A 15,000-nucleotide genomic window follows, 5' to 3' on the forward strand; every position below is an offset into this window, starting at 1 on the left:
TGACTCATGCGCTTGCAAAAAGGGAACATGAACCTTTTATGCAGTGATGTTTTCATCGAATGGAGGCTTGGATTTGAGGCTATCGGGTATAGAACAAGGTATCTTGCATCAATGAGTAACGTTGAGAAATAGATATGATTCATAGAAAAAGCAGTATTATTAGTTCTCTCCTTCTCAGAACTGTGTCTCCGTTAAAGGCCCAGTGTAGTCAAAAACATGATTTTCCTGTGTTATACATGTATATATTTCCATACTATGATGTTGGAATAATATTGTGAAATTGTGAAAATGATGATAATGCCCTTTGTGGTGTAAGAGCTGATTGAAAAGACTGCCTGAAATGTCAGCCTGTTTTGGTGGGATGGTGACATCACCAGGCAGTAAATTAGTTAATAGACCAAAAAGAAAGAGAGTTCCAAACCTATCTGCCAATAACAGCTAGTTTTCAGTTTTCCACTCAGACCACTCCCAGACAGTCCTAGCAACATTCTTGTTTGAGAAATTGCTCTTTGCTAAGAAGCTATTTATTTATTTATTTTTGACCATTTTAATTGAAAACAATCACAGTAAGGTACGTACTTAATTGTTACATGGAAATTATTTGATATTGAGATAAAAACAGCTGCATTCGACCTTTAACATAATCTTCAATGGACAGGAGATATCTGCTCCAGTGAGCAATGTGTCACCTTCCCCACTATTCTCTCTCTCTCTCTGTCTCACTCACTTTCTCTCCCTCTCCCTCCCTCTCAATTCAATTTCAATTTCAATTTAAGGGCTTTATTGGCATGGGAAACATGTTAACATTGCCAAAGCAAGTGAAATAGATAATAAACAAAAGTGAAATAATAAATATTAACAGTAAACATTACACTCAGAAGTTCCAAAATAATAAAGACATTTCAAATGTCATATTATGTATATATACAGTGTTGTAACAATGTGCAAATAGTTAAAGTACAAATGGGAGAAAAAAAATAAACATAAATATGGGTTGTATTTACAATGGTATTTGTTCTTCTCTCTCTCGCACTCTCTCTGTCTATCTATCTCTCTCTCTCTCTCTCTCTCTCTCTCTCTCTCTCTCTCTCTCTCTCTCTCTCTCTCTCTCTCTCTCTCTTCCGCTCTCACTCTCTCTCTCCCTCTCTCTTCCCCCCTCCATCTCGGCACACACCAGTACTCTTGCTGCAGGCATGTCCCTCAGGGCTTGGCGGTGCCATTCTCAGCCATGCTTATCCAACACTCAGGGTTGTGTATGTGTGCGTGCACTCTGTGGGTTCTCTCTCCTGCCTCTGAACTAATACTTGTTCACTTTCTCTAACACTCAAACACCCACACACACACACACTAATGCACATATCACCACACATTGTATCACTGCTCTGTGCTTAAGATTTAGAGGCCTCCCCTGAGGCCCAATCAGCTTGTAGCAGCTGCGCTCGCTGTGTCGAGGCTTAGCATCCAGCAGTGGTGCCTCTGAACTGGGCACAGTGTAGCATCCCACAGCCCTGCCTGGATAAAACACTACACTACACACCACTACACTACACTACGCCACTACAATACGCTACACACCACCACACTACAATACACTACACACCACCACACTACACACCACACCACACTACACTACACTAAACTACACAACACCACACTACACTACACAACACCACACTACACTACACACCACCACACTACACCACACTACACAACACCACACTACACACCACCACACTACACACCACACCACACTACACCACACTACACTACACTAAACTACACAACACCACACTACACTACACAACACCACACTACACTACACAACACAACACCACACTACACTACACAACACCACACTACACTACACAACACCACACAACACAACACCACACTACACTACACAACACCACACTACACACTACATTTACATTTTAGTCATTTAGCAGACGCTCTTATCCAGAGCGACTTACAGTTAGTGAGTGCATACATTTTCATACTGGCCCCCCGTGGGAAACGAACCCACAACCCTGGCGTTGCAAGCGCCATGCTCTACCAACTGAGCTACACACCACTACACTACACCACTACACTACACAACACTACACTACACCACACTACACTACACTACACACCACCACCATACTCTACACTACACTACACACCACTACACTACACCACTACACTACACTACACTACACCACTACACAACACTACACCACTACACTACACCACTACACTACACACCACTACACTACACCACTACACTACACTACACTACACTACACTACACCACTACACAACACTACACCACTACACTACACACCACTACACACCACTACACTACACTACACTACACTACACTACACCACACCACACCACACTACACACCACACTACACAACACAACACTACACTACACCACACTACACTACACTACACACCACCACCATACTCTACACTACACTACACTACACACCACTACACTACACTACACTACACCACTACACTACACACCACTACACTACATTACACTACACACCACCACCATACTCTACACTACACCACTACACTACACTACACACCACACCACTATACACCACTACACAACACTACCCACCACACTACACTACACTACACCACTACACTACACACCACCACACTACCAGCGGTGGAAAAAGTACCCAATTGTCATACTTTAGTACAAGTAAAGATAACTTAATAGAAAATGACTCAAGTAAAAGTAAAAGTCACCCAGTAAAATACTACTTGAGTAAAAGTCTAAAACTATTTGGTTTTAAATATACTTAAGTATCAAAAGTAAATGTAATTGCTAAAATATACTTAGGTATCAAAAGTAAAAGTAAAAGTATAAATCATTTCAAATGACTTATATTAAGCAAAACAGATGGCACCATTTTCTTTTTATTTATTTACGGATAGCCAGGGGCACACCAACACTCAGACATAATTTACAAATGAAGTATGTGTGTTTAGTGAGTCCGCCAGATCAGAGGCAGTAGGGATGACCAGGGATGTTCTCTTGATAAGTGTGTGAATTAGACAATTTTCCTGTCCTGCTAAGCATTCAAAATGTAACGAGTACTTTTGGGTGTCAGGGAAAATGTATGGAGTAAAAAGTAAATTATTTCCTTTAGAAATATAGTAAAAAATATATAAGTAAAAAACTACTTAAGTAGTACTTTCAAGTATTTGTACTTAAGCACTTTACACCACTGAACACTGCACACCACTACACTATACACCACTACACTACACTACCATACACTACACTACACTACACTACACTACACTACACTACACTACACTACACTACACACTACACTACACTACACTACACACCACACCACTACACTACACTACACTACACTACACACCACTACACTACACACTACACTACACTACACTACACACCACACCACTACACACCACACCACTACACACCACTACACTACACACTACACACTACACACCACTACACACCACACCACTACACTACACACCACACCACTACACACCACTACACTACACTACACTACACTACACACCACTACACACCACTACACTACACACTACACACTACACACCACTACACACCACACCACTACACTACACACCACACCACTAGACACCACTACACACCACTACACTACACACTACACACTACACACCACTACACACCACACCACTACACTGGGTCATGTGCTCATGCTTTAAATCCTGTCACAACAGGTTGTTGTTGTTATTGTTTCTGACAGATAATGCCTCATAGGGTGTTCTATTCTCTTTGTCTGGTTTCTCTGTGGTTTCTTCTGCTTTTCCTTTTTATTTTCTATATGGAGGTACTAAGGGTAGGTTCTCTCAATATTAATGGAGGAAGGGACAGGAATAAGAGGGCTTGGGTATTAGAAGTAATAAAACAGAAAAGGCTTAATGTAGTTTTCCTACAGGAGACACATAGTGATGAGGAAAATGAGGTTGACTGGGGTATGTGGTGGGAGGGGCAGCATATACTCAGTCATGGTACTAATTTCAGTGCTGGGGTGGCAATCTTGTTTTCTTCAGGCTTAGGGGTGACTGTGGTATCTACAACAGAGATTGTCAAAGGTCAGGTTTTATTGGTCAAGGTGGATGTAATGTTTATTTTTTATTTATTTTTGAATGTTTATGCTCCTAATGAGGGTACAGAGCGTATTGTTGGTTTTGATAAAATAAAGGAAACCTTAAGACAGTGTGACCAAGAGGGGTGTATGGTTTTAGGGGGGACTGGAACTGTACAGTGGATTTTACTGTTGATCGCACCGCTGAAGAACCTCACCTGCGGTCAGCCACTTGCCTGTCTAGTCTGTTAACTGAGTTTGAGCTTTCTGATGTGTGGAGAGTAAGGAATGCAAAAGTTAGGCAGTACACATGGCTGAAAGTTAATGAAGGTCATGTCAGTGCAGCAAGGTTAGACAGGTTGTATGTATCTGAGCAATACTGTAGTAGGGTTGGAAGGTGTGACATTACTCCTGTGGGTTTCTCTGATCACCATATTGTCACTGTTGATATTCACTTGTCCTGTCCACGAAGGTCATCATCTTATTGGTATTTTAATGTTAAATTGTTACATGATGTCATGTTTTGTGAAAGGTTTTTGTTGTTTTGGGAAAAATGGAGGGTTACAAAAGGGCATTTTGAGTCCTTGAGACAATGGTGGGAGGTTGGGAAGGCCCAAATACGATTATTTTGTCAACAGTATACTGCTACTGTCTCGAATTGAAGTTAAAGAGACTATCAGGGCCCTTGAACAGGACATCAAATCTATTGAATTGAAGTTGCTCACTCAGAATGACCCCCGGACTAGTCATGAACTTACAGGACAAGAAACATGAACTGAGGTCGTTTCTGCATGAAAGAGTGAAGGGTGCCTTGATTAGGTCTCGTTTCGCTTCCCTCAAGGATATGGATGCTCCTAGTGCTTTTTTAAAAACCTAGGGCAGTCGACATTGCAACGTAAACAGATGGTCTGCCTTCGTCTCCCTGATGGGAAGGTGACCACGGATGACAGTGAAATGCGTCAACATGCCGTGGATTTCTATTCTGCCCTCTATAAGGCGGAGGATTGTGACTCTCTGTGTACTGAACAGTTGTTACACGGTCTTCCTCAATTGGGACCTGAGCAAAGAGTCGCATTGGACTCTGACATTACACTGCAAGAGCTGTCCACAGCAGTTATGCAGCTCTCAACAGGCCGAGCCCCTGGCATTGATGGTTTACCATCTGAGTTTTATAAGCACTTTTGGGGGTCTATTGGGGAGGATTTTTATGAAGTGGTGTGTGAATCTTTTCATGAGGGCTCTCTTCCTGTATCTTGTCAACGTGCCGTACTTTCACTGTTGCCAAAAAAGGGGGATTTGGCTCTCATAAAAAATTGGAGACCTGTTGCTTTGCTGTGTGCAGAATATAAAATTGTTTCTAAATGTCTCTCAAACTGGTTGAAAGAGTATCTGGGATTGTTGATCCACAAGGACCAGTCCTACTGTGTACCTGATCGCTCTATTGTTGACAACTTGTTTCTAATAAGAGATGTTTTAGACATTTGTAAACTGTCTGATGTAAATGTGGGTTTACTTTCTTTGGATCAGGAGAAGGCTTTTGATCGTGTGGACCACCAGTACTTGTTTAAAACAATGAAAGCCTTTGGGTTTACTGTGTGCTGGGGCCTCGTGTATGGTGAAGGTGGGGGGTGGTTTGAGTTGTCCCATCCCTGTCCAAAGGGGAATCAGGCAGGGATGCCCAATTTCAGGGCAGTTATATAGTTTGGCGATTGAACCAATGCTTAGTTTTTTACTGGTTTCTCTGTGCCAGGGGTTATGAAGGGTCCCACGATAGCACTGTCTGCGTATGCAGATGACGTAACAGTTTTTATTACAGGGGGTGAGGATGTTAAGGTTCTCTCAAACGCTTTCAAGGTGTATGAGCGGGCCTCCTCAGCTAGAGTCAATTGGGGAAAGAGTGAAGCGCTGTGGGCAGGCCAGCTTCAGATGGGGTCCGCTCCACGGTTACCAGGGGGGCTTCAGTGGGGCAGAGATGGGATGAAGACTTTGGGGGTTTTTCTAGGCTCCGATGTCTTTCAGAAAAAGAACTGGGAGGGTGTAGTGGAGAAAGTGTGTGCCAGACTGTCAAGATGGAAATGGGTGCTGCCCCAGCTGTCTTATAGGGGAAGGGTACTGGTAGCTAATAATCTTGCTGCCTCTACCCTGTGGCACAGACTAATGATTTTGCAGCCACCAAAGGGTCTGATACAAGAGCTTCAGAGGACCCTTGTCAATTTCTTCTGGTCTGGACAACATTGGATTAAAGCTTCAGCCCTGTACTTGCCACTGCACGAGGGTGGGCAAGGCCTGGTGGACATTTCTTCCAGGATCATGGCTTTCCGGCTTCAAGCAGCCCAGAGACTGTTGTACAGTGACGGTTCTAGCTGGGTTGACACAGCCTACGCATTGATGAGGAGAGCGGGCTGTTTGGGCTTAGACAAGCACCTTTTCCTCTTAAAGCTGGAGGGGGGTGAGTTGCCTGGCCTGACTCCATTTTATGAGTCTGTTATGCAGGCTTGGAGAGTTCTGGTCAAGTCCCGTAAGGCCTGCACGCCACCAGGGATGTGGCTTTTGAAGAGCCTCTTTTCACAACACTGCCATCCAGTCCCGTGTTCTGGGTTCAGCTAGCCTACGTTCATGCCTGTTAGGCGTGGGGTGTACTAAGCTGGGTCATCTGATGTGGAACAGGAATAGGTCGTTGGAGGAGCTGGGAGAAAGAGCGGGGATCCGATCGTCTCGCCTACTGAGGAAGGTCGTCGCTGAGGTCTGTGATTCCTTGCCAGTACTTCATCTGCAGTATGTGACTGACACTTCCAATTCTGATCGGTGGAAGGAGGGTCTGGATTATGTGTTCCCTGCACTGATTGTTAGTGCTGCGGCGGGGGCATTCGAGGAGGACGTGGGGGATGCTGCTTTCCTTCGATACCCCGGAGCTGGGGGGAGTTCAAGGAGGTGGGAAAGAAGGCCATGTACAGAATATGTGTAAAGGTGTCCCATGCCTCTTCCCTGGAAGGGGTAAAATCGACGAGGTGGGCGGGTGTGCTTGGTCCAGGTGCCTCCCCAAAAGGCTGTTGGCGAACATTATACAAACTGCCTATTGATAAGAGGACAGCTGACCTCCAATGGAGGATAATACATGGAGCCATAGCCACCAACATGTATCTGGTACACCTGGATCCTACTGTTGGGGGAGGGGTGTCCATTCTGTGCTCAGTCTGAAACACTGGCACATCTGTTTTTACAGTGTCCCAGGTTGGTCGGGATGATTGACCTGATCACTAATTGGTTCTCAGCTCTGGGAGAGGTTTTCTCTTCCCAACTGTATATATTTGGGCCAAAGTACAGGTTTAGTCAGAAAGCTGTAGTTGTGTTGCTTAATTTTGTGTTAGGGGCAGCAAAATTAGCCATATGGAAGACCCGAAAGAACAGTATTCGGGGACAGGGGTCTGTGGATGTGGTGGGAATGCTGGAGGGAATGTTGGCAGCAAGACTAAGAATTGAGTTTGCCTATTATAAACTGGTCAACAATATTGATCTGTTTATGAGTATATGGGGTATTCAGATGCTGTTGTGTTCAGTTACTGTGGAGGAGGAATTGGAGTTGTGTTTTTAATTGATGTGTAAATACGGTTTTGTATGAGTATTTGTGTGGTGGGCTCCCCAGACCCAATAAAGATTATTTAAAACTCAAACTCTCTCTCTCTCCCTCTCTCTCTCTCTCTCTATCTCTCTCTCTCTCTCTCTCTCTCTCTCTCTCTCTCTCTCTCTCTCTCTCTCTCTCTCTCTCTCTCTCTCTCTCTCTCTCTCTCTCTATCTCTCTCTCTCTCTCTCTCTCTCTCTCTCTCTCTCTCTCTCTGTCTCTCTCTCTCTCTGTCTCTCGCTCTCTCTCTCTGTCGCTCTCTCTCTCTCTCTATCTCTCTCTCTCTCTCTCTCTCTCTCTCTCCCTCTCTCTCTCTCTCTACTCTCTATCTCTCTCTCTCTCTCTCTCTCTCTCTCTCTCTCTGTCTCTCTCTCTCTCTGTCTCTCGCTCTCTCTCTCTGTCGCTCTCTCTCTCTCTCTCTATCTCTCTCTCTCTCTCTGTCTCTCTCTCTCTCTCTGTCGCTCTCTCTCTCTCTCTCTCTGTCTCTCTCTCTCTGTCTCTCTCTCTCTCTCTCTCTCTCTCTCTCTCTCTCTCTCTCTCTCTCTCTCTCTCTCTCTCTCTATGCTGGGAGTGTTTGGTGCATGCTGGGAATTGTTTGAGTGAGTGCTAAGTGCGAGTGTTGTTGTAGTGTCGAGAAAACGATGCTAATTATGCTGTGAGAACAAGGAAATCCGCTGACACTGTCCTCGATTATAATTATTTATTACATTTGAAGATCTCAGCGCCAATTTACAGATATCTGCAGACATCTGGAGAATAACCTGACCCAAACTCTAAATATGTTATTCTCCCCGTCCTTTGTTTTAACCGTGGTATTTATCCTATGTAACCTGATATGGGTGTTTTCCCCTACAGACCAATCCCAGGACTCCAGCTAACAGACTTCCTCTGCTTTAGGGTGCCCCTATAGAACTACTCTCCAGATGCTCCCCTTAAGCTGAGTCAACATCCTCTAAGACCATTTGCAACCATTAACAAAGTCATAAATTGTCCAGATACCACATTGTGTAGAGTTAGATATCCTGGGTTTTCCTTTTCTTGGTGATATCCTTTTTTTCTTCTATGCATGATTAAGGTTATTATTTATATTTTCTTGTTGTGGTAGAAATAAGTATATTGTTTTTCGTGTCGAAATTACGCTGATTTTGGTGGGGATGGCGGCCCGAACGGGGACGCCGTCCCTGTCACTTCGGCACGGCTTTAGGTGTGTTACTGAAGCTACTGTCACGGTGGAGGAGGTTCTGGTCGCCGTAGGAGAGAAGGTAGGATATGAGAATGTTGGTTATGCGTCACGGATGAATAAAGCGGTGGTGGTATTTCTTAAAGAAGAGCGCCTTGTTGATCGTATGGTTGAGCATGGCGTACTTCTTAAAGGAATGTTTATTCAAGTTACGCCGCTTTTTTCTCCGTCAACAAGGGTAACGATTTCAAATGTACCGCCGTTTATTCCAAATGAGCTATTGGAGCGCGAGTTATTGCGCTTTGGGAAGTTTGCAAGTTCAATTAAGGTTGTCCCATTGGGTTGCAAACACCCGGCGTTGAAACAGGTTATGTCGTTTCGGCGACAGGTGTTTATGTTTTTGGACTCACCGGAGCAGACTTTGGAGTTAGCGTTTAAAGTCAAGTATGACAATAGACTGTATATGGCTTATGCTAGTACGGGTAGTCAACGGTGTTTTGAGTGTGGGGATGTTGGTCATAAGCGACATGCTTGCCCGAAAAGGGAGAAGGCAGAGGGAGGGGCGCAGGTGGTCCTCGTAACGCCTGGGCCCACTGATGTAGGGAGAGGTGGGCTGACAGCGGTAGAGCAGCCACAAGCATCTGTTGCTGAGGAACAAGTTGTCCGTGTTGAGGGCACAGAGTTGCAACTTGTACCAGAGGGAAATGTTATGCAGCAGAAAAATATTGTTGTAGAAGGTAAGGATGGATCTGAAGGGCCATTTCCTCAGACTGGTGAGGAGGTGCCCAGTACGAGTGCTGGGGTACAGGAGAATGTACATGTGGAGCTAATCTCCCAGGTAGTGGAGGAGATCCCCACTACAAGTAATGGGTTACAGGAGAGGGTTCATGTGGAGCTAATCTCCCAGGTAGTGCAGGAGATGCCCACTATGAGTGCTGGGGTACAGGGGGGGGTTCATGTGGAGCTAGGTTCCCAGGTAGTGGAGGAGATGCCCACTACGAGTAATGGGGTTCAGGTGGGGCTAGTCTCCCAGGTAGTGGAGGAGATGCCCACTACGAGTAATGGGGTTCAGGTGGGGCTAGTCTCCCAGGTAGTGGAGGAGAATCCTGGTACGAGTGATGGGGTGCAAGTGGGGAGTGTTGAAAGGGATGTGGTAGAGGGGAGTCAGTGGTCTGTGGCCTCAGTTGAGGAGGATCAGGAGAAGAATATGGATATCGCTCTTGATACAATATCAGCTGGTGAGGACTCAATTTACGATCTAGAGGAGGTAAATGGGTTTCTTGATCAGACTTTTGGGAAATCTGTCAAATTGGCAGATTATTTTGATGTTGATAAGTTTGTGAGGTCAGCTGTGATGTTACAGAAGACGGTGGGGTTAGACCAGTTGAGTGAGAAGAAGCGGTTTCGATTGAGGAAATGTGTTACTGCTGTTGCAGCAGCAAAAGGTGGTGGGAAACGTGGTCAGGTTAAGAGAAAATTTTAAATAATGATGATGATAATGCCTCATAGGGTGTTCTATTCTCTTTGTCTGGTTTCTCTGTGGTTTCTTCTGCTTTTCCTTTTTATTTTCTATATGGAGGTACTAAGGGTAGGTTCTCTCAATATTAATGGAGGAAGGGACAGGAATAAGAGGGCTTGGGTATTAGAAGTAATAAAACAGAAAAGGCTTAATGTAGTTTTCCTACAGGAGACACATAGTGATGAGGAAAATGAGGTTGACTGGGGTATGTGGTGGGAGGGGCAGCATATACTCAGTCATGGTACTAATTTCAGTGCTGGGGTGGCAATCTTGTTTTCTTCAGGCTTAGGGGTGACTGTGGTATCTACAACAGAGATTGTCAAAGGTCAGGTTTTATTGGTCAAGGTGGATGTAATGTTTATTTTTTATTTATTTTTGAATGTTTATGCTCCTAATGAGGGTACAGAGCGTATTGTTGGTTTTGATAAAATAAAGGAAACCTTAAGACAGTGTGACCAAGAGGGGTGTATGGTTTTAGGGGGGGACTGGAACTGTACAGTGGATTTTACTGTTGATCGCACCGCTGAAGAACCTCACCTGCGGTCAGCCACTTGCCTGTCTAGTCTGTTAACTGAGTTTGAGCTTTCTGATGTGTGGAGAGTAAGGAATGCAAAAGTTAGGCAGTACACATGGCTGAAAGTTAATGAAGGTCATGTCAGTGCAGCAAGGTTAGACAGGTTGTATGTATCTGAGCAATACTGTAGTAGGGTTGGAAGGTGTGACATTACTCCTGTGGGTTTCTCTGATCACCATATTGTCACTGTTGATATTCACTTGTCCTGTCCACGAAGGTCATCATCTTATTGGTATTTTAATGTTAAATTGTTACATGATGTCATGTTTTGTGAAAGGTTTTTGTTGTTTTGGGAAAAATGGAGGGTTACAAAAGGGCATTTTGAGTCCTTGAGACAATGGTAGGAGGTTGGGAAGGCCCAAATACGATTATTTTGTCAACAGTATACTGCTACTGTCTCGAATTGAAGTTAAAGAGACTATCAGGGCCCTTGAACAGGACATCAAATCTATTGAATTGAAGTTGCTCACTCAGAATGACCCCGGACTAGTCATGAACTTACAGGACAAGAAACATGAACTGAGGTCGTTTCTGCATGAAAGAGTGAAGGGTGCCTTGATTAGGTCTCGTTTCGCTTCCCTCAAGGATATGGATGCTCCTAGTGCTTTTTTTAAAACCTAGGACAGTCGACATTGCAACGTAAACAGATGGTCTGCCTTCGTCTCCCTGATGGGAAGGTGACCACGGATGACAGTGAAATGCGTCAACATGCCGTGGATTTCTATTCTGCCCTCTATAAGGCGGAGGATTGTGACTCTCTGTGTACTGAACAGTTGTTACACGGTCTTCCTCAATTGGGACCTGAGCAAAGAGTCGCATTGGACTCTGACATTACACTGCAAGAGCTGTCCACAGCAGTTATGCAGCTCTCAACAGGCCGAGCCCCTGGCATTGATGGTTTACCATCTGAGTTTTATAAGCACTTTTGGGGGTCTATTGGGGAGGATTTTTATGAAGTGGTGTGTGAATCTTTTCATGAGGGCTCTCTTCCTGTATCTTGTTGTCACGCTCTGGCTCCGGGACTTTGTATGTTGAGCCAGGGTGTGTTCGTTTCGTTGTGTTCTGTTTGGTTGGGTTGTTCTAGGTGGTTGTATTTCTTTGTTTGAAGGAGTGACTCCCAATCAGAGGTAGCGAGTGTCAGCTGTTGGCTCGTTGTCTCTGATTGGGAGCCATATTTAAACTGTCTGTGTTCACCTTGTGTTTGTGGGTTTTTGTTCCGTGTTCAGTCAGTGTTACTGTGGACTTCACGATCGTGTTTTGTTTTGTACTTGTGCTTTAACATATTAAAGTCATGTTCGTTTCACACGCTGCGCCTTGGTCTACTCCTTCTCGTCAAGACGGTCGTGACAGAAAAACCCACCATAAAAGGACCAAGCAGCGTGTCCAGGAGCAGGCAGCCTGGACATGGGAGGCGCGCCGTAGAGAGGAGCAGCGGCGGCAAACGGGTCAAAGTCGGATGGTCGAGAGGCAACCCCAATAAATTTTTAGGGGGGGGCACAGGGCATGGACGACGTGGGTACTGGAGGCGATAAGGGAGAGGGTGAGAGTAGAGGCACGGCGAGAGGAACTGTGTAGGCAGCTGAGGGAGCGGAGGGTTATGAAGAAACCCAGTCCCGCTCCTCACACCAAGCAAGTGGTGTGCGTCACCAGTCCGGTCCGTCCCGTTCCTGCTCCCCGCACTAAGTTAATGGTGCGCGTCGCCAGCCCAGCCCGGCCTGTCCCTGCTCTACGCACAAAGCCTACGGGGTGCGTCGCCAGCCCAGCCCGGCCTGTCCCTGCTCTACGCACAAAGTCTACGGTGTGCGTCGACAGCCCTGCCCGGCCTGTTCCTGCTCCACGCACCAAGTCTACGGTGTGCGTCGACAGCCCTGCCTGGCCTGTTCCTGCTCCACGCACCAAGTCTACGGTGTGCGTCGACAGCCCTGCCCGGCCTGTCCCTGCTCCACGCACCAAGCCTACGGGGTGTGTCGTCAGCCCGACCCGGCCTGTCCCTGCTCCACGCACCAAACCTACGGTGTGCGTCGCCAGCCCTGCCCGGCCTGTTCCTGCTCCACGCACCAAACCTACGGTGTGCGTCGCCAGCCCAGCCCGGCCTGTTCCTGCTCCACGCACCAAGCCTACGGGGTGCGTCGTCAGCCCGGCCCGGCCTGTCCCTGCTCCACGCACCAAACCTACGGTGTGCGTCGCCAGCCCTGTCCGGCCTGTTCCTGCTCCACGCACTAAGCCTACGGTGTGCGTCGCCAGCCCAGCCCGGCCTGTTCCTGCTCCACGCACCAAGCCTACGGGGTGCGTCGTCGGCCTGGTCCAGCTCGTTCCTACTACTCGCACCAAGCCAAGGGTGCGAGTCGTCAGCCTGATCCAGCCCATTCCTGCTACTCGCACCAAGCCAAGGATGCGAAGTCGTCAGCCTGGTGAGGTCCGTTCGGCCCACGCACCAAGCCAAGGGTGCGTATCGTCAGCCAGGTCCGGTCCGTTCCTGCCTCACGCGCCAAGCCAGGGGTGCGCGTCGTCAGTCCGGTGCCTGATCAGGTCAGCTACTCCACTACGGAGTTTGAGCAATCCGCTCCGTCTATGTCCGGTCCAGATCCAGCCAGCGGGGTCAGACCGGACCGGGGGCGCTACAGGGGGATTGTGGAAGGGTGGTGGTCAAGCCCGGAGCCGGAGCCGCCTCCGAGGAGAAGTGCCCACCCAGCCCTCCCCTGTTTGGGGTTTTGAGGCGCGGTCGCAGTCCGCGCCTTTAGGGGGGGGTACTGTCACGCTCTGGCTCCGGGACTTTGTATGTTGAGCCAGGGTGTGTTCGTTTCGTTGTGTTCTGTTTGGTTGGGTTGTTCTAGGTGGTTGTATTTCTTTGTTTGAAGGAGTGACTCCCAATCAGAGGTAGCGAGTGTCAGCTGTTGGCTCGTTGTCTCTGATTGGGAGCCATATTTAAACTGTCTGTGTTCACCTTGTGTTTGTGGGTTTTTGTTCCGTGTTCAGTCAGTGTTACTGTGGACTTCACGATCGTGTTTTGTTTTGTACTTGTGCTTTAACATATTAAAGTCATGTTCGTTTCACACGCTGCGCCTTGGTCTACTCCTTCTCGTCAAGACGATCGTGACACTTGTCAACGTGCCGTACTTTCACTGTTGCCAAAAAAGGGGGATTTGGCTCTCATAAAAAATTGGAGACCTGTTGCTTTGCTGTGTGCAGAATATAAAATTGTTTCTAAATGTCTCTCAAACTGGTTGAAAGAGTATCTGGGATTGTTGATCCACAAGGACCAGTCCTACTGTGTACCTGATCGCTCTATTGTTGACAACTTGTTTCTAATAAGAGATGTTTTAGACATTTGTAAACTGTCTGATGTAAATGTGGGTTTACTTTCTTTGGATCAGGAGAAGGCTTTTGATCGTGTGGACCACCAGTACTTGTTTAAAACAATGAAAGCCTTTGGGTTTACTGTGTGCTGGGGCCTCGTGTATGGTGAAGGTGGGGGTGGTTTGAGTTGTCCCATCCCTGTCCAAAGGGGAATCAGGCAGGGATGCCCAATTTCAGGGCAGTTATATAGTTTGGCGATTGAACCAATGCTTAGTTTTTTACTGGTTTCTCTGTGCCAGGGGTTATGAAGGGTCCCACGATAGCACTGTCTGCGTATGCAGATGACGTAACAGTTTTTATTACAGGGGGTGAGGATGTTAAGGTTCTCTCAAACGCTTTCAAGGTGTATGAGCGGGCCTCTCAGCTAGAGTCAATTGGGGAAAGAGTGAAGCGCTGTGGGCAGGCCAGCTTCAGATGGGGTCCGCTCCACGGTTACCAGGGGGGCTTCAGTGGGGCAGAGATGGGATGAAGACTTTGGGGGGTTTTCTAGGCTCCGATGTCTTTCAGAAAAAGAACTGGGAGGGTGTAGTGGAGAAAGTGTGTGCCAGACTGTCAAGATGGAAATGGGTGCTGCCCCAGCTGTCTTATAGGGGAAGGGTACTGGTAGCTAATAATCTTGCTGCCTCTACCCTGT

At 46.6% G+C, this 15,000-nt stretch overlaps 1 protein-coding gene across 7 annotated transcripts in view; it reads left to right on the forward strand.

Annotated features, from left to right (window-relative positions):
• The window catches only part of LOC121546045 (extracellular sulfatase Sulf-2-like), a 205,518-nt gene that overhangs the window by 153,554 nt on the left and 36,964 nt on the right, over positions 1 to 15,000 (forward strand). The gene's annotated exons all lie outside the window — the stretch shown is intronic.

Source organism: Coregonus clupeaformis, chromosome 30, assembly GCF_020615455.1.
Source record: "Coregonus clupeaformis isolate EN_2021a chromosome 30, ASM2061545v1, whole genome shotgun sequence".
NCBI classification, from domain to species: Eukaryota; Metazoa; Chordata; class Actinopteri; order Salmoniformes; family Salmonidae; genus Coregonus; species Coregonus clupeaformis.